Source organism: Neovison vison, chromosome 3, assembly GCF_020171115.1.
Source record: "Neovison vison isolate M4711 chromosome 3, ASM_NN_V1, whole genome shotgun sequence".
In the NCBI taxonomy this organism is placed as follows: Eukaryota; Metazoa; Chordata; class Mammalia; order Carnivora; family Mustelidae; genus Neogale; species Neogale vison.
The window spans coordinates 20509270-20534891 of NC_058093.1; the positions used below are offsets into that span (position 1 = coordinate 20509270).

Genomic DNA, 25622 nt, shown 5'->3' on the forward strand with positions numbered 1-25622 from the left:
GTTGGTCTCAGAATTCTTTTGGCTCCTTTTCTCTGCCCCATGCCTTTCACGTATGACCAATCCCCAAGTCCCATAGCTTATAGACAACACTATGGACTGAATTGCATCCCCTCAAAACTCATATATTGAAGCCCTAACCCCAGAGTGGTTGTTAAGAGATATGGCTATTAGGAGGTAGTTAGTGTTAAATAAAGTCATCAAAGTGAGGCCCTCATATGACAGTGGCCATATAAGGGCACAGTGAGAAGGTGGTTATACACACACACACACACACACACACACACACACAAGCCAGGAGGAGGGCTCTTAGCAGAATCAGACCAAGCCAGCACCCTGATCTCAGACTTCCAGCCCCCAGAACTTGAGAAGACGCATTCCTATTAAGTCACCCCATCAATGGCATCTCATTAGGCATCCCGAGCTAAGATGCTTACCTATGCAGAAACTGAGTATCCTTCCGCCTCTGCATGGACACTGTCTACCTGAGTTGAGTCTTCATTAGCATTCACTTGGACTTCTGTAGGAGACATCTAAACGGTTGATTCTTCTTTAATCTCTTCTCATCTTTGATCCAATCTTGCATGGTGTTGCCAGATCCCATTACCTAATTATGCCATTCTTGAATTTAAAACCTTCAGTAGTTCACTTTAGCATACAAAATTAAATATATTTAATTATGTAGCCTCCTCAGCTTATCATTCAAGGTTATTACCCTTAATACAGACCCAACCTAGCCTTTCACCCAATTAGCGTTTTTCTTGTATGTTATATTCCAGTCAGGTAGGACTGCAGGTGTTTGTACAGAGAGCCCCTGGGGTTAGCTTCTTCCATCGCTTTGTTTCTACAGCGTCCATTGTCTGTGTTGGTGTCCTCCCCATTCCATCTCCACTTACCTAAATCCTTTACCATCTTCAAGGCTCAAGTCAAACCCATATCTTCTGTGAGACTTTATCTACATAATAGGATTTCTTAGTGGTTTTTTTTTCCCCCTTCTTTGATCTCCTCTAGCTCTTTGCTGGTATTTCTCTGTAACAGCAGGCATATTCTCCTTTGTATCATAGTCTTTGTCTTTTGGTTTTTTATAACCACCCCATCCCAACACATTCTAACTAAGCTCTTTGATGGCAAAGAACTTTGGATCCCTGAAATACAAAACAAGTCTACTAAAAAAAAAAAAGAGAGAGAGAGAGAGAAAGAGAACCCACAGAACTGCTCTATATTAAAAAAATAATAATAAAGATTATAAACAATTAAAAAGCACTTCAGTTATTTTTTAATAGAATCGGTTTTTAATTGCCTCACAACTGCAATATTCCCTACATTTGTATCTGTAAATTGAAACTCAAGCAGTAACTTTTCCATTGCTCAAACAGCAACAGTTTCTGTAAATTGAGGTTCTTGGGTAACTTTAAGAAGGGAAAAGCGCAGCAAGGGTGAAAGGTGTTTTTTCAATTGACAGTGACATTGATATTCTAATAGCTAAAATATACTATTTTCAACTTTTATTTCACGTGAGGTGGAAACAAGCATACTTCTTGACATTGAGTTTATAATCTGATCTCATTATCACAATATGATTTATAATATGGAAGCAGGAGACCATTTCTTATTGGAAAAGTGGGGGAAGCTTTAGCAGTTAACTCTCAGAGATTATTTTCTGACATTTCCCCTACCTTTTTGTTATGGAGCAAAAAGATGGAGAAGTGATGCTTTTATATGCTGATAAGTTAAACTGCCTGGAAGCAGATGCTGAATCCTATTGAACAGAATTTCATTTGATTATGCTTAGGGCATTGTTTAGCGGAATACTACACAAAGAGTCTTGACGTGTGTGTTTGAAATGGCAGATGTTCACAGTGAAGACTGAGCCTTAGGGCAACATAAATCTTCACTATTCTGTGCCTATTTGCTCAATAACTGGGTTGAATGGGGGGGAAAAGAGAGTTATTTACAAAGCAGCTGCTCCTGCTGCAAATGGACACATTTGAAGATAAGAAATGTAAACAAACAAACAAAAAAATTCCTAAGAGCCCAAGCAAGTGTAAGTCCACGAGGTCAAAAAGGATCACCTCTTGTTCATCAGAACTTTGTTTCCATGAAATATTTTTGGTGCAAGTCAGGTGGGACAAGGATAGGATTTTTTTTTTTTTTTTAATTTCTGCCAAAAGGGGGATAGCCATTCCTTTAAATTTGGCAAAGCATCAGAAAAGCACAACACTAAGCATCTTCATTCATTTGACAAATATTTATATTCTTCTGTGTGCTCAACCCCTTGTTAAGTGTACAGGTTCAACTACAAATTTCAAATAGCTAAGATAGCATCGATATATTTTTTTTATTTTTATTTATTTATTTATTTATTTATAGCATTGATATTTTAAATAAAGTTTGTATTTGGCTCATGCTATATTGAAAAGAAAATAAACTAGAATTTTTGGGAGGCAGGGCTGGCTTGTTGAGGGGAGTAGAGTGGTTGGCAGTAAGTCAGAAATTCTCTCCACATATGGAACAAACACACAAAGCAGCCTGATTTCTGTATCACAAAGCCTAACTTTTGAAATGCTCCATATCATTTTGCTTTTACTATGAAAGTATGTATATATTTGAAAGTGCATGTAAAAAAGATAAAATCCAACCTATTTAAAAGATATCAGGATATTGATCTAGTCTGTTAAAGAGGCGTTAGCAAGAAGTAGCTCAGTGGCCAAATGGTAAATTGAGACTTTGAGGCGCACACAAACAATTGTGCAGGTGTAGGGAGTCTTTGCTGGATTCCAGGTAACTAGGGAACCACATTTTCTTAGGGAAAGGTGACTGGTAATCAACATGGTTAAAATGTACATATACATTGTGCCCTCTGCTTGTTCTTCGTCTTTCATTTCTAGTGTTCATCTGTACTATTTTAGCCTCCTCTTGCACACACAGGAGGACACTCACACATGCACACATACATGTACGGCACACACAGCCACTCAGTGTGGTGAAACTCTGTTGTTCCTGCTCTCCCTGTATTTTTCTTCCTAATTTAGGAAATTTTTTCTTCCTCTCCTTTCCCTCCTCTCTCCTTTACTAGCCTTTTTTCTTCGTTTAATCTCTCCCGCTTTCTTTTTTCTTTAAATTTGTGGAGCAAAAATTAAACAAAGCAAAACAAAAAGAACTATGATTAAAAGTGAGTGTCCCAAATTTTCTCAAGTCTATGGCATTCTGAGTATCCTGGTAATTTTTTTCATGGTGCTCTGTAGACCAAAAGAAATGCTTCACAGCTCCATTTCATTAGTAAAACAAGTATGTATGCACTAACAACTTAGTGGCCTTTAAAAAATAAATACATGAAAATTGAAAGAAAAATCTTTTTCCTTCATACCTAGAAACCCACAATTACTTACGAATGGTAGGTGTGTGTTTCCTTCCTGGGTACAACCCAGCCTTCAAACCTGGGAGTTGGACTGGATGTTGTCATCCTCATTTCTTACTCCACATTGGTTTTCATGCAGTATTTGCTTTTATATTACAAACATGATAAAAATCCAGCTTTGCCAAGTTATCATATCATTGAAACGAATGTAGCATAATCTGATACCAGACTCTGGTACCGAAACCGTGGATTACTTCAAGTGAATAGCTTGTATTGTGCCTGATGGATGTTGCTATGATTTTTCATGTATTTAAAGTATTTTATCGTTCTGTGAATTTCCACTGGTGTCCTGGGGTACCATGCATGGCACACAGTCTAGGAGCTGTGACTTTATAGAAGAAGAAGAATATTTGTATCAAAGTAAAATAAAGTCAAGCGCTTGAAGTGGAAGTAGACATATTAAAATCATTAACCTCAAAAATCCATCAACATATTCCCATATTCTTTTTTTTTCATCTTCACAAATCTATCATTTCATTCTTATATAATAAAGTTCACTTTTTAAAGCACCTACCCTTAAGATTAAAAAGCAGTAATTTCACTTCCATTCCAATTTTTTAATTTACTGGTTTACTAGTATTTCCTTTTTATTTTCTTTTAATAAAAACTCTATACATTTAAGGTGGGTAACATGATGCTCAGATGTATAGAGTGACTATGATTATGAAAAGCTAGCTAATTAACATAACTCAATGGAGTATACGAGTATTATTTTAGACTATTCTTTTCATTAAATACTTAACATTGACTCTCAATTTTGTTTTTGAATTTAACCTAGAAGTCTAATAATGAACCATTTTTAACAGTGTCATGCGGAACATATTCTAAGTTCTAGCCAGTTAATTCACAAACACACTTTTGAAAACTAACTTTTTTTAATTTTTATTGGAGATTTAGCCATAGACACTCCCTGCAGCAAGTCAAGAATTTTATTCTGTGTCATCTCAGTTATTTTGTTTACTAACTGTCCGAAAGACAGGCCAACTTTTGGCACAGAAGTTTTGGGTTTGCTTTTGTCCTTGGTGGACCTTCTTTGTACTTCCGTTGGACAGTGTGCTTCTTGGTATAATTTAGTGGCAAGGCTTAAGTGTAAGAAAACAGTGGGAAGATGGATAGGTTGTCACTGGAATTGTCTTATTTGACTTTTGTTGCCTTTAAACAGATTGTTGATCCTGGACTAAAAATCTACACCCTGGTAGACCAGATTAATGATCCAAATGCAGTAGTTGTTACTATTTTCAATTAAACATCTTTCAGGAGAAATGGTAGTACACTGAGTACAGAAATTTGTTTGAAAAATGTTTTCTGTTGATGTTTTAAAAGACAAGAACAAGCATTGTTCTGTTTTGTATAAAAACTGAAGATAAAAATAGGACCTAATCTGGGCATTTAAAAGGTCTTATTAGATGAGAGCTAGAAAATAATTTGAAGTTTTATAACTATGTAAACTCCCATTATTGTAAATGTCTATGGTGTCAACCAGCACATTTTTTTCTTTAATAAAATAAAAAATTGAATCATTCAATTGATTTAATTTACGAGATGTTTTTCTGTTTATCTTTCAGACTTTATTGATCTGATCCAAGGTATTTTGGGACTGCTGGCTGGAATTAAGGTTGGTGATGTGTTTCTATTGATGATGAATAGTTGTGAAATAAAATAGAAGCATTTCAAGCCTTTGGACAGTTGGGTCAAATAACTGCTGCAGAGTGTGGTATAGAAAGATGAATCTTAGTGAGAAATGGATACGTTTCAGACTTGGGGCACTTAACACAACGTTTTCCTGAGCAGCATTTGCTTTCCTAGTTCCTATAATTTCTTTAATTGTCAACTATTGTTTAATTTCTTTTACCTGTCTTACTAGCTGAATTTTGATCAAATGAAATGATCCAGTTCTAACATATTCAGTTAATAAATACACATACCAGAAGAAAGACTTCTTTGTAAGGTTGGGTAACATTTTTAAAGAATGGTTAGCTTCCTGGGGTCCCTGGGTAGTGCAGTTGGTTAGATGTCCAGCTTCTGGTTTCAGCTCAGGTCTTGATCTTGGGGTCTTGAGGTCAAGCGCTGAGTCAGGTTCTGTGCTCAGCAGGGAGTCTACTTGAGATTCTCTCTCTCTCTCTGTCCCTCTGCCTCTCCCCACCTTCTCTAAAATAATAAACAAATCTTAAAAAAAAAAAAAGAAAAAAGAAGAAGAATGGTGAGCTTTCTTAATTTGAAGGGAAACTCTTGAAGCCCATGATTTCGTAGCCATGTTTCCTAGGGATGGTGGAGCTGAAACATTGCTTACCAGTTGTAGATTTCAATTAATTGGTGAAAATGCTGAGATGTCATCCCTTTTGTTCTACTTTCTTGTTAGTGGGTTTCCTGGGAGACTCGAAACCAGCTTAACTGAGTTTAGAGTAGTAACAGAGCATTAGAGGGCACTCACATCGGTGGGCTTGAGATTTCATTTATCCCCTCTGTGTTCATGTCTAGAATATGTATTCAGATTTTAAAACAAAAGAAAAGCTAATTCAAGAATGAAATGAGGGCTTTCGTTGCTCATGTAAAAACAAAATGCCGGGTGTTGCTAAATTTTTTGTATAGGGCTTTGATTAATAATTAACATAAAGAAGAACATTGGCTTTTCATTTATGCTTACGTTAATCAGGAGTTTAGCCTTCAAAACCCAAATTTACCCTCCAAATTGCAGTGTCTAGCACACAACAGGCACACAGTAAATATGTTCATTTTCTGGCTTTTGTGACCTGGCATTGTGACCTTGCTCTCCCACCCGCAATGCACACGTGTGCGCTACTGTTTTTTTTCTCTTTTTCGTTTTGCCTGGCTTTTTTCATATCCACTACTCAGTACATTCTGTGTAAACTTACACATATTTAAACATGGAATTTCTTGTAAGACTTTGAACTTTTTGCTACTTCTCTTTCCCTACTAGTGCCTGTCCCTCTGCCAAGCAGTAATGACAAGTAGAATGAGCTTTTTGGCAAAGTATAAATCTTTGAATCAGGAATATTTTTATGCACAAGATTAACTTTGAACTGTTACTTTTTCCCTTTACTTAAAAGTAAATCATTTTGTCCCTCTTCCTTTATGGATTTTGTTTTATGGTTGGTATGGTCAACATGGCAACTTGAAATCTTATCTCATTTTGACCACTTTTCAGAAGGAAGAAAAAAATAAAAAGAAACACGTAAAAAGAAAAGAAATAAAAGATTTTGTTAAATTAAAAAACTATTAAGAGGAACTGACAAAAACTTTTCTTGATCTGATCTACTAATCAACATCCGTGTGGTGAGTTACTTTCATGGGACAATGTACATAATTTAAGTGTGTTCAGTTTAGTCGTGAAGTCAGAATGACTTAAATATTCCAAAATAAATGTATCAATGCATAAAATATATGTGAGAATGGAAATGTATTTAAACCTCTCCTATTGCTAGGCTCCCATGTGTTTATGTGTTGTTCTGCATAATTGGTATTATTTTCCTTTTCAACAGAATAAATTAAATTTTATATAGTTTTCTAAATCAGATTTTGAGAAAGTAGCTTGATATAACAAAGCTTTTAAAAAAATGTATGAATTCAACAGAAACAGCCAGAATCTTAACATAGAATAAACTATATAATGAAAATTACCATTCTTTTATAAACTAGAGCTAAGTTCTTTTGCTTCAGGGGGAAAAAAAAAAAAAGGTTTCCCTCATAGAAAAGCTGCTTCTTAATATCAGCTGAGCAAAAGAACTAGTGTTGCTAGATAAAAGCAAGCTTTAGAGAGAAATATATAAAATGGGATGTCAGAAATGTCCTTGCACTTCTGTAGAGCAAAGGAAACCAACAAAATGAAAAGGCAACCTACTTGAATGGCAAAAAATATTTGCAAATCATATATTTGATAAGGAATCCAAAATATGTAAATAACTCAGACAACTCAATAGCAAAAGCACAATCTGATTAAAAACTGGATAGATGGGGGCGCCTGGGTGGCTCAGTGGGTTAAAGCCTCTGCCTTTGGCTTAGGTCATGATCCCAGGGTTCTGGAATCAAGCCCAGAATCAGGCTCTCTGCTCAGCAGGGGGCCTTCTTCCCTTCCACTCTCTCTGCCTGCCTCTCTGCCTACGTGTGTGATCTCTGTCTGTCAAATAAATAAATAAAATCTTTTAAAAAAATGGATAGAAGACTAAATAAGAAGTTTTTTCAAAGAAGACATAGCTATGGCCTATAGACACATGAAAAGATGCTTAACATCACTAATCATCAGAAAAACGCAAATCAAAACCACAGTAAGATACCACCTCATGCCTGTTAGAATGGCTAGTATCTAAAAGGTAAATAAATAAATAACAAGTGTTGGCAAGGCTGTGTAGAAAAGGAAACCCTTGAGACGCCTGGGTGGCTCAGTTGGTTGGGCAGCTGCCTTCGGCTCAGGTCATGATCCCGGCGTCCTGGGATTGGGTCCTGCATCGGGCTCCTTGCTTGGCAGGGAGCCTGCTTCTCCCTCTGCCTCTGCCTGCCATTCTGTCTGCCTGTGCTCGCTCGCTCTCCCTCTCTCTCTCTCTGATAAATAAATAAAATCTTTAAAAAAAAAAAAAAGAAAAGAAAAGGAAACCCTTGTGCACTGTTGGGGGGAATGTAAATCGGTGTAGCCACTATGGAAAACAGTTAAACAGAACAGTTAACAGTTCTTCAAAAAGTTAAAATGGAACTACCATGTAATCCAGCAATTGCACTTTTGGGTATTTATCTGAGGAAAATGAAAACACTAACTCAAAGGATAGATGAAACTCTCATGTTCATTGAGGCATTATTTAGAAATGCCAAGATATGGAAGCAATCTCAGTGTTCATTGATGGATGAATAGATAAAGAAGATATGGGGGTGTGTGTGTGTGTGTGTACAAAACAATATTATTTAGCCATAGAAAAGAATGAAATCTTGCCATTTGTGACAATATGGATGAAACTTGAGGGCATTATGCTAAGTGAAAATAACTCAGAGAAAGACAAATACCATCTGATTTCACTTATATATGAAATCTAAAGAAAAAGGAAAAAAAAAAAAAGAAACAACCAAAATTCGTAGATACAGAGATCAGGTTGGTGGCTGCCAAGGCAGAGGCATGGGGGTTGTGAGTGAAATGGGTGAGGGGAGGCAAAAGGTACAAACTTTCATACTTAAATAAATAAGTCATGAGGAGGTAATATACAACATAGTAATAACTGTAGTTAATAATATCATATTGCATATTTGAAAGTTGTAGAGGCAGTAGATCTTACAAGTTCTCATCAGAAGAAAAGAAATTTTATAACTATGTAGGGTGACAGATTTAACTAGACTTTCAGTGGTGATCATTTTGTAATCTCTACAAATATTGAATTATGTTACATATCTGAAAGTAATGTAATACTGTATGTCAATTATATCTCAATAAAAATTTTTTAAAAAGTAATGTCCTTCCAATATTTTATCAAGTTCTGAGATATTTTCTCTCATTAAACCATGAAAATCAAAAAAATGCCATAGTTAATTTGGCAGATATTTTTTCTTTCTTCCTGTCAAATGAAATATGTCTTACAATGAGTTGTAGCTTAGGTTCTATGAAATACAGTATTACTGAATTTAGATTAGGGAAAAAAAATAAATTCCTTCAAGGTATTATATTACAAAAGGGAATCAGAGTGAAGTTCAGAAATAGAAAGTCATATTTTATACTGATGTTTAAAAACATCTTGTACCACACTTTTTACCTACAAAAAAGTATATATTGATTTTTCCAATTTATTTTTTTCTCTTTATTATTAATACCGCTATCAGTATTTTGGTATGTTTCCCTCCACTTTTGTCTTACTCTGTTTTCACAAAATTGAAGTGATACTTTATATTCTATGTTACTTGAGAGGTTACTTGAGAATGTGATTTTAATGACTATGTGATATTTTTTCCTATAGATATGCTATAATTTTTTCACTGTCTTACCTACTTTTTGGACACTGTTTCCAGTATCTCATTGTTTTAATCTGGACCTGAACCTTCCTCCTAATTCTAGTCTACAACTTCTGCCTCGAATTCTGATGTTTTCTAATGTTTCCATGCTGCTGAGCTGTTAGCCATTAAATTCTTTGTTGTCAGTATCTTATCTATAAAGTGGGAACCACAATAACCTATACATCACTTAAAGATTAAATGAGGTAATGCATAGTTATGAATCTAAAATAGAGAGAATTCCAAATCACTTTTAAAAACCTTTGTCAAAAGCCTTTTTTTCCCCCCTGGGTTTTACATGAGTAATAAATTCTGGTGCTTCTCTTAAGACAGGGAAGAAAACTAATGAAGATCTTTAAATTATTGTCATAAAACAAAATATATAAATGAAGGAAACCAGAACTTTTATATAAATATATATATATATATAAACAACCTTCCATTTATATATATTTTAAGCTGACCAGAAAGTAATTTCTCTATGCTCTACTGAGAGATAGTGTATTTTTTGTTCAAGATACTATTAACAAACTAAGCAACATATTGCACAATTGAGCAGACTTTCACTTAAGACAAATAGTGTAGAAAAATGTGAATAATATAATTGGAGTGGGGAGAGAGGGTACTCTTATGTCTTCTGAGTAAGCTTTGTACTTTGAGCTTTGCAGTCCAGACCAACTGGTCTTTGAGCAGCTACATCCGTCAACCTTCAGTACCACCTCAGGGAGAAACCATATTTCCCCTCTCACTTGCTTCAATTTGTTTCACACATTCCTCATAGCATTTGCTCAGACTTCTTTATGTTATGATTAGTTCTGGACATTTCTTATCTCTCCTGCTAAGTCATAGCAACTGGGGTCTTTGCCATTTTGTCTCCTACCCTAGTAGGCCTTGTAGGTGTGGACATCCAGGAAATGCTTTATTTATGAATTATAAAGCTTAGAAGCCACAATGAACAATTTTCTTACATATCTATAAACTAAACATACAGCTAAATATATATATGTATGTGTATATATATATGTTCTAATAATTATTAATCACTGTATTTTCTTCCCTGGTGATAGAACAATTTGAGCAAAAAAGCAAGAACTTAGAAAAATCACCCAAAAGACAGTTGAAACAGTAATAATTATTAGGTTTAATTTGAGGAATTTAAAAAGTAAAGGTATAAGAGAGGTCATTATTTTGTCATTCTGCTTTATTCTTCCTTATTAGCATAATATAAAAATAGAATAAATACAGTTATGGATGAAGACAGAATTCTAATTATTGGAATGACATGTGACAAAGTGACTTTGAGATTCCAGAAAGTTTGTAAAATGCCTAATTATTTGCTTACCACTTTAAGGAAAGATACAAAACTGCTAGAATCACATTTCAAACTGGAAAAACCAGTTGGTTCTAGGGAGAATTTGCTCTCTCCCGTGCAGCTTTCCAAACTCTGAAGCATCATAAATACTTATTTCTTCCTTTTTATAAAAAAAAGTAATCCTTCCCCGTTACAAACGTGGAAATCATAAAACAAGCTTGTGACATGATTTGGAATGGGAGAAGGGGGCCTGGCTGAAGGGGTGACGGGAGTAGGGGAGGAAAAATTTCACCTTCTGTTCTTCTAGGTTCTTTGGCTAGCCTAACAATTAAATTGACATAAGACAGACTAACAAGAGAAAAACAAATTCAGTTTTGTACGGGAGCTCATAAAAATATGAGACTCAGAGAAGTTACCAGAGCAGGCAGCTTTTATGCCTTTCAGACAAAGAAACAATAAATTTGTGAAAAATTGACAAGATAAAGAAGTTTAAGCTTTAGGGTAGTAAATTAAGTGAGGAAGTAACAAGGTTTGTTTATATAGTCTTCTGGACTCTGAATTCCCTCTCTCTGGTGATAAGGATGTCTCTTTACCTCCTGGTACAAGGAGAGTACCTTTCATAAAGGAGATTTATTTCCTGCTTTCAGGAGGACAAAGGAGGAGCAGAGTGAATTTCTTGCACTTGCTGTTCCTTAAGTAACACATTTAAAATAATCAATATGCCAAAGTGACATATTTTAGGGTAGCCTGCCCAGAACCTAATCAGAGGCATACTTGTTATCACTTCTCAATCTCCTCATACCATCTAGTGAAAAATACCTTAGGAAAATGTGTCCAGAATTGCTCCTTTATTTTGACAGAGTCTTGACATACTGAGGAAATAGGCTTATTGATGCCACAGAAGACAAACAAAAAACACAACTTGCTGGAACTCTATCAAGTAACTGCTAACAAGTCTATTTTTTCCATGTTAAAAAAAAAAATCTAGCTGAGCCTTTTTTTCTCTTAACTAAATGTTTATAGTATCAAATGGCTACAAAAGACACTCCCTTGGCTGTGTTTTCATCTAAACCCCTTGCTTCTGAAATCAACCCTGTGGATTTAATTCACCAATCCACTAATTTTTATTCTTTTCCTGAATTCATGGGGAAGAAAGAATGCTGTTCCCAAGAATAGCACAGCTGATGTTTTTGCAGATTATTTATATCATTAAAGAATACCATGACTTTAATTTAGGCCTATATCTTATTAGGAAAGCTTGGAGGGTTTAAAAACATACAAAGTACATTTTCTTCTTATGTATGCAGTCCATTCATTTAGAAATCCTTTATTTCTTCTACAGCCTATTTATTGCAATGTAATAACTTTGTATTATTGAAAGGGGGTATACTTTCTTCTTTCTTAACTTCTAACTCTATAATTATTTATTTTCATTAGTTATTCATCTAAGAGTAAAAAATCATCAGTTGCTTTGCAGAAAAAGGATTGTAACATGTATACAAGTTAGGTAGCTACATAGATAGGTAGACGAGTGTTGGATAGTTTTGCTAATGAGCAATAGAAGGGCTTTGCTTTTGGTCATACTTAATGGGCCATTCCTGTTAAGAAAAGGTGGAATTATCTGTCTTTCCTGAACCAATTCTCTACAGTTATTTAGCAATATAAAAATGGTAGTTTTGGGGGGGTGTCTGGGTAGCTCAGTGGGTAAAGCTTCTGCCTTTGGCCCAGGTCCTGGGATCGAGCCCCGCATCGGGCTCTCTGTTCAGCAGCGAGCCCTCTCTCTGCCTGCCTCTCTACTTGTGATCTCTCTCTGTCAAATAAATAAATAAAATCTTTAAAAAAAAATAAGTTAGTTTTTTATAGACTTGGTTTCGTTCCAATATTATTCAATGTCTTGTGACCATGAACTCATGTTGTTTCAGAGTCTTTGCTTTGTTTACTTTTCTTTCCATGATTTTAATCTAATTAGTAAAGAGCTGAATAAAAGCAAAAGTTATTATACACATACTTGTATGTCTATATTTCTGTACCCATCCATGTCTCTCTCTTTTTCTCTTCCCTCCACTTCTGTGTTATAGTAAGATTTGTATGTCTGTCACATAAAGTTTATAGTTCTAAAGTAGATCAAGCACATTAGCTAGTTTTTAGAATATAATAGATATTTAAAACTTTAGATACTATCATCTTCATTTTATGTGTAGAGAAACTTAGTCACAAACTTGACACAAACATTATAAAAGATTATTTCTGTATTAAAAATATAGAGAAGTCTTTTTGGGGATAAAAATAAATATTTACCCAAAAGTACTTATTTGCTTATAATAAATAAGTATATACCATTTAGTGATGGCTTCATTTATAAGATATTAATCTTCAGAACAATAAGTAAGAGTGAACTTGATATCTGTTGCCTGAAGATGATTTAATTATAGAGTGTAATACCTTTTCAGTCTCATCCTTAAATCTATTGCTATGTTCAGGCTAGGCTATTATATATAGGTGTTTAAGTATAGTATGATCACCATTTCTTATATTTCATACAAGTATTACATAACATAAGAAATATATGTTATGTGTTAATAATTATGGAAAGTACCTTAAAATATCTTATAGTACTTCAATAACTGCATCAACTATAAACATAAATTCCCCCAGAGAAGTTACCTAAATAGTTTTTATTTCCCTTATCAAACATCGTTCTGTCTCCTCCACCATACCTGGAATTACTGGGGAAGGGGGGGGTTGTTTGTTTTTTGTTTTTTTTTCACATTGCAGTGATTGAATAAATATTTGTTAATTTTTTGATTTTCCTGTTTCTAGTTTCACTTTGGATTAAACATAGTATCTTCTCCACTTCTATGTCATGGTTTGCTCATCCATATTTTACCACATTATTATTTATCTCACAAGACCACACAGATTCTGTTCTTGATACTCATTTATTTCATCATTTTTTTCTGCCATGTATGGTGTCTAACACAGCTAATCAAACAATGTCTCCTTTTCTTGGATGCAGGAGTCATCAGCTAAGGTGCTCCACATGGAAGTACTTCATAGGGCAGGATGATGATGAAGGGTGGGGGAAGCAAGAAATGTGTCCAAGGAAGAGAATAGTCCATGTGTGTGTGTTGGGTGGGTGGGGGGGGGGTCCCAGCAACAGGTAAATGCCTGATAGCCACATAGAAATTTTTAAAAAGGAAAGGGCTGGGCAGTGGGGGGAGTAAAATAGCCCAGATGATAACTCTTCTTGCCTGGTCTAGACATATTTCTAAATCGTGAGTTGTTGTTTGTATTAAAGTCTTTACATATAAGAAGTAAGCCTACACGAGAAGATACAGTTCAGTGGAACAGAATAGCTATTAATAAGTCAAATATTGGGACAGCTGGGTGGCTCAGTGGGTTAAAGCCTCTGCCTTCAGCTCAGGTCATGGACTCAGGGTCCCGGGATCGAGCCTCACATCAGTTCTCTGCTGAGCAGGGAGCCTGCTTCCTCCTCTCTCCCTGCCTGCCTCTCTGACTACTTGTAATCTCTGTCTATCAAATAAATAAATAAATAATCTTTAAAAAAAAAGTCAAATTATTGAGAATACACTTGCAGTTCAGTTGAGTGCTAGACTCTGAGGATGCTTTACAAGTATTAAAAATGGTTCCTTTGTTCTCTGGTAGCTGGCAGTCAAATTAAGCTAAGGGAAAGCTAAATAGTAACAAACACATGGTAATACAATCAAATAGTAAGTACAGACACAAATTTCTAGAGAGATCTAGAGAAGATATAATTCACTGTGATTACAGAGATCGCATTTTAAAAAAGGAATTTCAGTTGGGTTTAAAGATGAATAGGATTTAAATAGGCAAAATAGAGAGTGAGATGTAGAAAAAGAAAGGGATTTCTTCCAGAGTTCTCTAGAAGCCAAGGTACAGAGAAGTTACCAAAGATTGAGAAGTTAGGAACCCTGAAACTGAAGGGGTAGGACAGGTTTACTTTGGACCTGGGTTTTACCTCTTCCCTCTCTTCTATCCCAGTCTTCCCCACACACACACCTTTTTTTTTTTTTTTTTTCTTGTTCACAAATATTTGTTGAACTGTGTCAAATGACAGAAATAATACAGTTTCGTACCAAGTTTGATATTCTCTGTTCAAGGGGAAACAATTCATGAATTGGTGGAATACAGTGCCTCACCAGCAGTAGAACAATGTTCCTGAAGGAGTTTGGTTAACAGTGAATTTTGTAGCACATTAGATGAGGCAATGCAGAAATGTTATGATAGGCTAGGATTTCTTTATCTATCATCTAGGGTAAGGTATGCTAGCTAAAGTGGGGTTGGACGATTGAGACTGGTAGATGTTATCGATGTTAGGATTCCTTGACTGTTGTTGTTTCCCAAAAGTGCAGGCTGACTTAAGTTTAGATTTGTGACCTGGGCTGGGCGTAGCCTTTATCTATTTTTATGTGTATCTATTTTTTTTTTTTAAACTTTGAGCACAAGTTCAGTCCATCATTAAAACTTTCATGCTGTTTTCATGTGCAAAGAATAGTTATATACAGAAATATTAATGTGAATGTCTGTTCCAAGAGCTTCCATACAGAAAGCTGCATTTGTGTGTTAGATTTTGTGAAAAAATAAATAAATATTAATATCTCAACACATGGGAAGTATGGGAACCAATGTTCCAACTGACATTCATGCTATCTGGATTTATTTTGATATTAAATATTGATATTAAAAATTTGATATTAAATATTACCAAGCTTGTTTATAATTAAAATGAAGTAGTAAAACTAAGTACTATATCTCTTTATTAAATTTCACATGAGGAATTTGGAACTTCACCATTTAAATTATTTGTTAAATTACCTAAAAGGGCTCCACAACAGGAAGCAGGGTTAATTGGAATTGAAATTTTTAGGGAAATATAACTAAAAACAAACTTCTCCCAACACAGAAATCCTCTCCACAAAGGTAGTAGGGAGAGGAAAAAAATAAAACAAAACAAAATGTCTATTACTGAATAAGCATTAAACTAGAATGTGATGCATATTACAGGCAATCCACTAAGAGATTGCAAAAAACACAAGAAATTTCACCCTTTTTTAGAGTCAAACAGATAAAACCCATTACTACTTGCTTTTAAGAGAAATGATAACTAATCCTTCAGTAAGAGCACTAAATTTACCTGGTAATTGGGGTAACCATCTGTGTTAGCTAATTGGCTTTCTCCAGGGGAGAGGAAAACTTCTCATAACCTTTCTGACCACTAGTTTTACAGTTTGGAGCAGGAAGTCCACAGAAGTTAGACTTCATTTCCTACTCCATTTCCAAGCTCCCTCCCTCCATGTTTGCATTTTAAAAAGATGGCGCCCAGGCCCTTGAAGAAACATTCTGGAATGTAAGAAAGGCCTGAGCTTAATTAGCCATTATAAAGATTTACAGACATTTGAAAAGGGGAGTTAAAGAAATTTCTAAAAGATAAAGGAGAGGGATGAAGTCTAGCCTTATTTTCAGCAGGCAGAATTAAGCCCCTTATGTTTCGTTTGTATTTGTCCTTACAATGAGTTAAATCATTATTTCTTTAAAAAAGTAGTCAATGGATGGTTTGGGTCCTCCAAATATACTGCTAGTATATCTAAAGCAAAGGAAAAAAATAGGCTTTAAAGTGGAAAGATTAAGTAAATTCACTTCTTCCACATAGTCATTGTAATCTGTTGCCAGGTGAATTAGCGGGGCCCTACTGCTGAGATTTGGCCTTTGAAAGGGAAAACTCGGAATGGAGCAATATAAAAATAAACTACTCCTTTAAGTGTGTTTGAGATTGGACATTCAAAGCTTTCTGGTGCATTTAATTTAAACTTTTTTAACTGGTAGACCTCTGGTGCTCGTTCAAATGCTAATGTTTGGCCTTCTGCTTTTTAAAAGCAATGCAAGCTGGAGGTCATGTGACCCAATTACTGCAATTATGAGCTTTCTGGGAGTAATCACTCCGGTTGCACCCAGAGTGAGCATCTGCTGATGATAAATAGATCCGGAGATAGTATGCTAAGACCAGCCTTCCACTTACTCACTTCTTAATATGTGCATATACAGAGCTAAAACCCATATGCTCTAATAAGAGCATTCTTTTTCCATACAGTTTTTTTCCCTTAAATTATTTCTTTAAGTTTAGTTGGAACAGTTGAAAATGCATATTTTTGTGTTTGAATATATTAGCATTCTACAGAAGGACATGGAGAAAACTCTGCTAATGACTAATAATGACTAATAGTGAAGGAGCATCCTTCACCTACACATATTTTAGTTCTCTGTGCAGGGAGAAGAATGTCACAAGGGCTTAATCTTTCCAGCAGAAGTATTATTTCATATCATTTTATTCAGTTTTGTTTTATTAATTTGGGGGCGAAAAGCTAACTTCTATTCATAAGGGTGTGCATTTAAGTGGAAGTTCTCCAGGCAGCATAAGCCTGCTGAGAGTCTTTTGTTAACAAGGGAAATTATTTTCCCATGTAAGGCCATTTCCTTCTCAAGAAGTTATAGTTCCAAAGGATAGTTTTTTTAGCAGTATTTACTTTGTTCCCTGTTACTTATGCTTTTCAGACTCTAGTGGACTCAGTTTTAAATTTCATCACATATTATTAGATTATTTTTACCCTGGCCCGTACCAAATGGTAACCTTCAAGCAAAACTCTGTTCCTGCTGAATTGCTATCTTATTGAGGTAATGTTATTTACCACAGAGAGATTAAAGATAATGCATGGCATCCTCATTTAAAAATCCCTCATACTGCCAACTTGCTTCCAAAGTCAGATTTAGAACTTATAATTTCTATTTTAGAAATAGAATATATATATAGAATATATATTCTATATATAGAATATATACAGAATTTCTAAAATTTCTATTTTAGAAATTATAAGTTCTAAATAATTAATAATTATTAATAATAGTTTGAGGCTAACAAAGCTTATTTCCAGTCTGTGTAGAATGACACATAGTAAATTACTGATCCATGAAACAGATGCCTTTTGTGAGTACCATAACATGGCAAGAAGTGCAGTAGGTATAGGGAGGAAAACTAAATTTCCTTTTATCTTTCTAGGTTCTCATCTGAGAATCCTGTAATAAGAGAGAGATTAACAGGAGAAAAATTTAATTTCGTACATCAGGGGCCCCAAGGATAAGAGATCCAGAGAATTGATCAAAGCAGGCAACTTTTATACCTTTTAGACAAAGACGCAACAAATTCATGAAGAGTTGACAAGACAAAGACGTTTACGCTTGGGTAGCAAATTAATGAAGTAGCAAGATTTGTTTTTATAAGGCTTCTTGGCCCTGAAATCCCTATCCATGGCCATAAGGATGTCTTCTATCCTCCAAGAGAGGGAGGGCACCCTTCACAGGCGGGGTGTTTACTTCCTGCTTTCATGGGGACAGGGAAGGATCAACTTGTCCTTCTTACATCAGCCGTTTCTTCAATAACTTTAATTTCAAAATAATCGATATGTCAGAGTGGCACGTTTTGGGGTGGCCTACCCTGAACCCCATCCAAGGGAACACGACAAGTCCAGTCTTGCTTTCTCATATTCAGGAGTTAACTCGAGCAGCCTTTGAAGTTCATACCTGTACTCTAGCATATTTACGTGGTATATCCACGTGCAAGATGGAGTTTACTAAATAATTTGTCTTCAGCTATTAACAAGTTAAGAATGCATCTATTGATGACTTCTAAAAGCTTTTTCTTTTCTTTTTTTTTTTTTTTTGTGACAGCACCTGTCAAGTTTCCCTCCCACCCCTTTTTTTTTTGTCATAACAAGGAAACGACACAATTTATTCTTACGGAAGAAAGGTTGTCTGATTGGATCATAACCTTTTCCTCCTACCTTTATGTCTGTCTTTGTGCTCCCACCTTGCTTTGTGTAAACTCTTTAATCTTACTATTTTTTTAAGATTTTATTTATTTATTTGACAGAGAGAGACAGTGAGAGAGGGAACACAAACAAGGGGAGAGGGAGAGGGAGAAGCAGGCTTCCCACCAAGTAGGGAGCCCGATGCAGGGCTCAATCCTAGGACCCTGGGACCATGACCTGAGCCGAAGGCAGATGCTAACTTAACAACTGAGTCACCCAGGCACCCCTAATCTTCTTCTTCTTCTTTTTTATTTTTTTACTCTACTTCAGCTCTAAGGATTAAAATCTTTCTTTTCTAACTTCTCAGAGAAAGAACAGTAATGAGACATGACCACATTAGAACTCTGTCACCTGGGACTCTGTGCCCTTCAAAGATAACATTAGAAGCATATTCGGGTTCCATCTGAACCAATAAAGCAGGAAACTGGATCTTGAGATCAAAAGTTTAAGCTTTATATATAAAATCCTATAGCATATTTTAGAGAAACTTCACATGCTAAATTGCTAATTGAATAAATACTGTTTCAGAAGTATCAGAGCCCCCTTGATATTTTTTCAATAAAGTGATAGATGAAATCGTTGAGAATATAGTTCAGTTATAAGACTTCCTGTAGGTAAAATCATAAATCACACAAAATTTTTTTGACAGATAATATATTTAGAGATTTGGTTCAGGTATGTTGTCTTCATAAATAAAATTCAAATGAGGAGAGTTTGCTCACTTTTAAAAATTTTTTTTTTTTATTTTTAAAGACTTTACTTATTTGAGAGGGAAAGTGAGAGAGAGACCGAGAGAGAGAGCACACAAGCCGTAAGCAGTGGGAAGGGCAGGGGAAGAGGGAGTAATAGGCTCCCCTCTAAGCAGGGAGCCCCATGCAGGGCTCCATCCCAGGACCCCCAGGGATCATAACCTGAGCCAAAGGCTGACACTTAACCAACTGCTTGAGCCACCAAGGCACCCCAATCTGCTTACTTTAGAGAAGTAGCTAAGCATGTGGTGAGCGTCTCCTCATACTAGATTCAGAACTAGACAGCTCATTTCAGCATCTTGTCTACCAGTGCTCTGGTGCCAATGGTGGTGTTCCTTTCATTTCAACATTTAGATATCTTGTATGGTATGAGAGGAGATAGCTAAAGAAGGGAGCAACGTAGACATCAAGAGCTAATCAGAGCAGGAAGGCATGGCAATGCATGCACAAGGCAGAAGTCAAGAGCTCTGTCAACATGGCCAGAGCAAAAATGATGTCATTGCCACAAAACAGCATTTTGAACTCCAGAAGCAGAGGAAGAAGAGTGAGTTGGCAGAAGTCTCACAGATTTAAATGAATGATAGTAAATCATGTCACTGAAGTAGGCTGACAAATCTTAAATCTTAGATTGAGGAAAATATTTTTGTAGAGGATGTTTCAAGAAATGTTTGTGACAAGTACTTCTCAAAATAACTTGAAAGTACTGTGAATGTATTTTATGTTTTGGAGTTATTGAGTTTTGTTTTTTGTTGTTTTTTTTTTCTTAAATATTTTTATATTTATTTGAGAGAGAGAGAGAGAGGGAGAGCACAAACAGAGAGGGAGAGGGAGAAGCAGACTCCCTGCTGAGCAGAGAACCCTTTGTGGGGCTTTATCCCGGGACCTTGAGATCATGACCTGAGACAAAGTCAGACACTTAACTGAGTCACCCATGTACCCCACTGGTTGAGGGTTTAAATCAATATATAAATTAAGTTTCAAAATTATTCATATGTATAAGAGACTTACAGTTGTGAAGCATCTTGTTGGCTCAGACTTTAAGTGTTTGCCTTCAGCTCAGGTCATGATCCCAGCGTCCTGGGGTCGAGCCCGGTGTCAGGCTCCCTGCGTGGTGAGGAGCCTGCTTCTCTCTCTCCCACACCCCCTGCTTGTCTTCCTTCTCTCACTGTTTCTCTATCAAATAAATAAATAAAATCTCCAAAAAAAAAAAAAAAATAGAGAGACTTACAGTTGTAGGTCTCTCCCAGTGAGAGGGGTGTGGCCTGAGCTCCCAATGCAGGAAATTGTTAGCAGAGTCATTGATTAGGGTCTTTCTAAAAGCTCTTACTTGGACGTTTGTTTTTGCCTATTCACCTTTGGTCAGATCTTAAATCTTCCTCATTCAGGGAAAGTAAAAGTTGTTGCTACCCCCTCAGAAATAGAAGTGTTCCCCTCAGACATATTACAGTTCGTGGTCAGGAAACACAAACCCATAAACCAGAGAGATCCGTTCCGTGCAGCCCACCATTATCAGTGATGTAATAAGAGTAGTCATGACTCTAATGAATTTATAGTTGTTGTTTCCTGTTTATCTATGGATGCCTGATTCTGGTTTTCGGATGTAATATATTATGTGCTTATGCAAAGCCTGGTAAGACACAAATTAAATTCTGATATTTATATTCATCTGCAATTGGTTCCAGTAGATGTTTGCTGCTTTCACTCCCTTTAGTCTCCATGTTTCTGTCAAGATTCTGTGCTTACATATCAGTATCTCAGGGAAGCCTTCCCTCCACAGGGCCAGATGTCTCAGCTATATCTTCTAGAACACCCTGACTTTCATCTATCATGGCCCTTCACTTTATTTGCATTGCTTAGTCAACCTTCATTTTTCTTATTCACTAGATTTTAAGCTCTTTGGAGACAGAGACCATATATGCCTTGTCATTACCTTCTTGCTGTAGCCTTGCACCCTGCCCAATAGAGGTTTTGTACCTGTTAGGTACACTTAACGCTCACAGGCCCTTGTTGCGTTGCTGGTTGTGTGCCCCTCTCAACTACTAGATCCCTTCGGGCTGCTGTGTTCCTGGGCCTCCTGCATGTTGAGGCTGGGTCTACCTGCCAGATGCCCCTTCCTGTTCCTCCTGACCTTCTGGAGTACCTCCTTCTTCCCCTCTGGAGGCCCGTGTCATACTCAGCAGTCAATCAAACTGTAGCATAGTAGCCATTACGGAGCTTGGTGGAATAAAGCAAAATCTCAGAGGATAGGAATCCGCAGACCCGTTCAGCTCCATTTGGCTTTTTATTCATTGATTTATTTTTTTGCCAGGTGGTCTGAATCAAGGATGGAAGTGCCCTACATTTCCAGATCTGTTTCCTACAGATTCAGTGTTAAGCACTTATAGCGCAGTTTATATTTTAAGAGTAACTTTATAAAACTCTATTTTGAAAAGCGATGACTAACTATGGAAATACATAAAAAGAAAGTTAGCGGAAATGAAAAGTCCCCTTTAAATCTGTTTGTCAAGGCTTCTCTCATTTAGAAAACACAAAACTGTGTTGCTTGCCTCCCTGATGATTTGTGTCAGTGTTATTTCTCCCATTTGCTAAAGATGCAAAATTTAGTCGGACTTATTAAAACAGTTGAATGTATCAAAGGCCTACATAACGTGGTGTGAGTAAATGTTGTTCCACAGCTTATTTTAGTACCTAGAATGGTTGGCATGGCAACCTCAAGAAGGCATTTTACATGCTCAATACATAAGGATTTTCATTTTGAAAGTCCTGGTTCCCTTATTTATTACTATTTAGAATAAATTTTAATGCTGACTTCTAATTTTAAGAAATATTTTCCATAAACAGAAGCAACTGATTTAGTGAGTATTTTTTTTAAGATTTTATTTATTTATTTACTTGACAGACAGAGATCACAAGTAGGCAGAGAGGTAGGCAGAGAGAGAGAGGGAGAAGCAGCGTCCCCGCTATGCAGAAAGCCTGATGTGGGGCTCGATCCTAGGACCCTGGGATCATGACCTGAGCCGAAGGCAGAGGCTTAACCCACTGAGCCACTAGGTGTCCCTTTAGTGAAATTTTTAAAAAGAAATATATATTTTATTAAACAATAAGGGGGTAGGTAGGATCAGGGGGTTATCTTCAAGAATTAAGGGATTTAATTAATTGGATACACATATAGACAGTGGAAACATATAGAAATGATTCAGATGCAGGTTCTAACACTTACTAGCTATTCAACAATTGCTATATTAATAGCCTCAAAAAATCGAGATTAAAAATTGATATGATAGGAATCAAAGGAAATAAAAGAGGTGACATGTAATGTATGCAGGAGAGTGTCTTGCGTGAGGTACAAGTTCATCAACTTTCAGTCTTATATCTGTGAAATACAAGGAAAGCAGGTATAAGAAAAAAATTCCACAAAATACTTTGATTCAGAAACCTTTTCATTAGCCATTCTTTTTTTTCCATCCTTTTGCCTGACTATTGTGAAATGTTGGTTATAAAATGTCTCCAGACCTTCGTTAATTTATATGTGCATAAACTTCTGTGGATTAAAACAAGGTGTTAAAACAGTTGCGTATCAGTGATTTTTTTCAATTCATACGCATTGTGTTGTTCTGTTACGGACTGGAGTTCTCTTACACCATGATAGTGGCCGTCAGTGTCCCTGGGGATCCAGAAACCCAGGTTTGATTCTTGCCTCTTCTGCTAAGCAGCTGTATGACCTTGAATAGCAAACTTTGACTCAGCACCTGGGTTTTCTTATATATAAATTAACTGTAGATAAGCCATATGGTTTCTAATGTCTATGTATTCCAGCTTTTTAATACTGTGACTCTTATCAACCTAGGTGTCAGGACAAGGTCTGAATTTCTGGACACCATTTTTTTTTTGGACACCACACACTAAACTCACATATGATATTGGACATTATATAATAAAGATTCTTTTTCATCCTTCACAGCCCTGAATCTGATGTTCTTGCAATGCCCAAAGGTTCTCAATTCTTTTTTTAGAAATTTTTTATAAGATTTTATTTGTTTATTTGAGAGAGAGAGAGAGAGAATGAGAAGGGGGTGGATCAGAGGGAGAAGCAGACTCCATGTGGGACTCCGTGTAGAACTCGATGTGGGACTCAATGAGGGACTCCATCCAGGACTCCAGGATCATGACCTGAGCCAAAGGCAGTTGCTTAACCAACTGAGCCACCCAGGCGCCCCACTGTCAGACTTTTAAAAAACAACATTAAATAAATAGGCAACTAATTTTTTAAACTTAGAACCATATTTGGCAAGTTTGAAGATACCAGTTTTCCAAAAATCCCTAGCAAATAAAAGACAATTATTTCTAAATCTATTTTTAAAAACACAGATACCAATTTTCCATATCCATATTTAGATTTTCCATATCCATATTTAGAATTGGTATTTCTTAGGCATAAAACAGTTAATAAACAATTGGTTTATTTTATACCAAAATAACCAAGTAATATGAGGAAATTATAGCCCAAAGGAGACTCTTATTCAGATTATAAAATTTGCCTGTGTGCAGACAGCTATTAGTTCATGGAAGGCTAATCTGTAAGCAGTGACTATTGGTGAGATGAGGAAGGTTCTAGCCGAGCATGTTCATTCCTGAATGAACTGACCCTTGGAGTGACTTGAGTTAGTAACCAAGATAATTATACTCTTGGAAAGGGTATCTGGTGTAATCATATAGACCCTATTCTTCAACAACTTCAGCCTTTCTATCTAAAGCTTGACTAGGCTGTCAGAGCAATCTCAAGAAGATTAACTTTGGAAATTGAAACATTCATATGGAATTCTGTGTACTTCAAGACTACATATGTAACTTTGTCCAAATTTAGTTTATATATTAATTTACATTTTTTTTTCCTTCCCAAAGAAAGTCTGGGGAAAAAAAAATCTTCACTATAGTAACTGATTAGTTCCATTTCCTGTAATATTTCTTTTCTTGTGGTTCCTGGCTTCTAGCCAATTCTATTTTTGGATTTATTTTCTCCATTACATTTTTTTCTCAGTAGAATTTTTGTGTTTTTCATTTCATCAAAATGGAATTCTTCCCAGGTCATGTGATGATTTTGATATTTTCAAAGCGTAAAAAGCGATACAGAGGAGGTGTCCGCATAATTAAACATACCATGGACTCTGAAAAGCAGTCTGATAAGTCAGGACATACTCTCAACCTTCAGTGGACGGGGAGTGCCCGATCAGTTTTTTTCTGTGTCCTATGCTCTTCAGTATAGCAGTCAGCTTGATACAGCTGTGGTCTAAAAAAGGAAACTATGAGTCTGGGGAGTGACCTCATGAGAATGCAAAAAACTAAGAGATACAATAATAATACACAAAGACAGACAGCTTATTTCACTGAGTGCCTGAGAATTCTCAAAGAGGAGGGAAATGCAATTCAAAAAAATAAGCAGATAAATGTCTACATATGAGTGCCTGAAGAAAGGCGCTGGAGTGAGATTTTTCCTGGTCTTTCGTTTTTTTGGTTTGTTTCTTTCTGGTTTTTTGTTTTTTGGGGGGTTTGTTTTTTTTCTCTTTTTTTTCGGAGGGTGAGCCAGAGTAGGGGGGCGGTATGTGTTTAGAGCACTCTAGATTTATTTGTGTAAGCTACATGAGCATTTACAATTCAGGATGTAAGAAGCAATTATAAATTTAAAAAGCCTAGGACTCTGCTTGGCAGCAAATCCTTCTGTCCTTCTCTGTCTATACTATCTGCTGAAAAATAACCAAGAAGTTGCTATAGAATTTACCTCCTAATTGAACTATCTGTGCTAGGTCCTTTCAGAAGCATTGGCTGACCTCAGTCCTGACTATTTTCTGCCATTCTGAGAGTAAAAGAAGGAAGTGTTGCTGTAATGAAAGCTATAACTAAATCAAACAGAATTCCTGTTTTCTGATCTTGGTCACTGCGTGTTGGAAAATTTTCATTTCAGACCTGGAATATAAAATAAAGGGTGCAAACCTCTTTCCTAAACCTGATCACCCACAACAGATACGTGGTTGGGTATAATTCAGAATCTGTAAAGCTGAAGGACCACAGAACCAACTAATGCTTTCTCTTCTCCCCCAGACCTGCTTAAACCAGATCTGTGAATATATGAGTACAAAGACCCCTAGGCTGGAGGGTCCCATGAATTCTACACCCTCACTATCTAATCTGGGGGATAAGTCATCGCTAAAGTTACAGGTTAGAATTGTCTCCGTTTTGGGCCGCAGCTCTTATGTCTGATATCTGGT

At 36.1% G+C, this 25622-nt stretch overlaps 1 protein-coding gene across 1 annotated transcript in view; it reads left to right on the forward strand.

Annotated features, from left to right (window-relative positions):
* MAP2 (microtubule associated protein 2) overlaps positions 1-25622 on the forward strand; it is a 287600-nt gene that overhangs the window by 64048 nt on the left and 197930 nt on the right. Inside the window, exon 2 of the mRNA XM_044241471.1 lies at positions 4981-5030. The gene's annotated coding sequence lies outside the window, so the exon portion shown is untranslated. The remainder of the gene's footprint in view (positions 1-4980; positions 5031-25622) is intronic.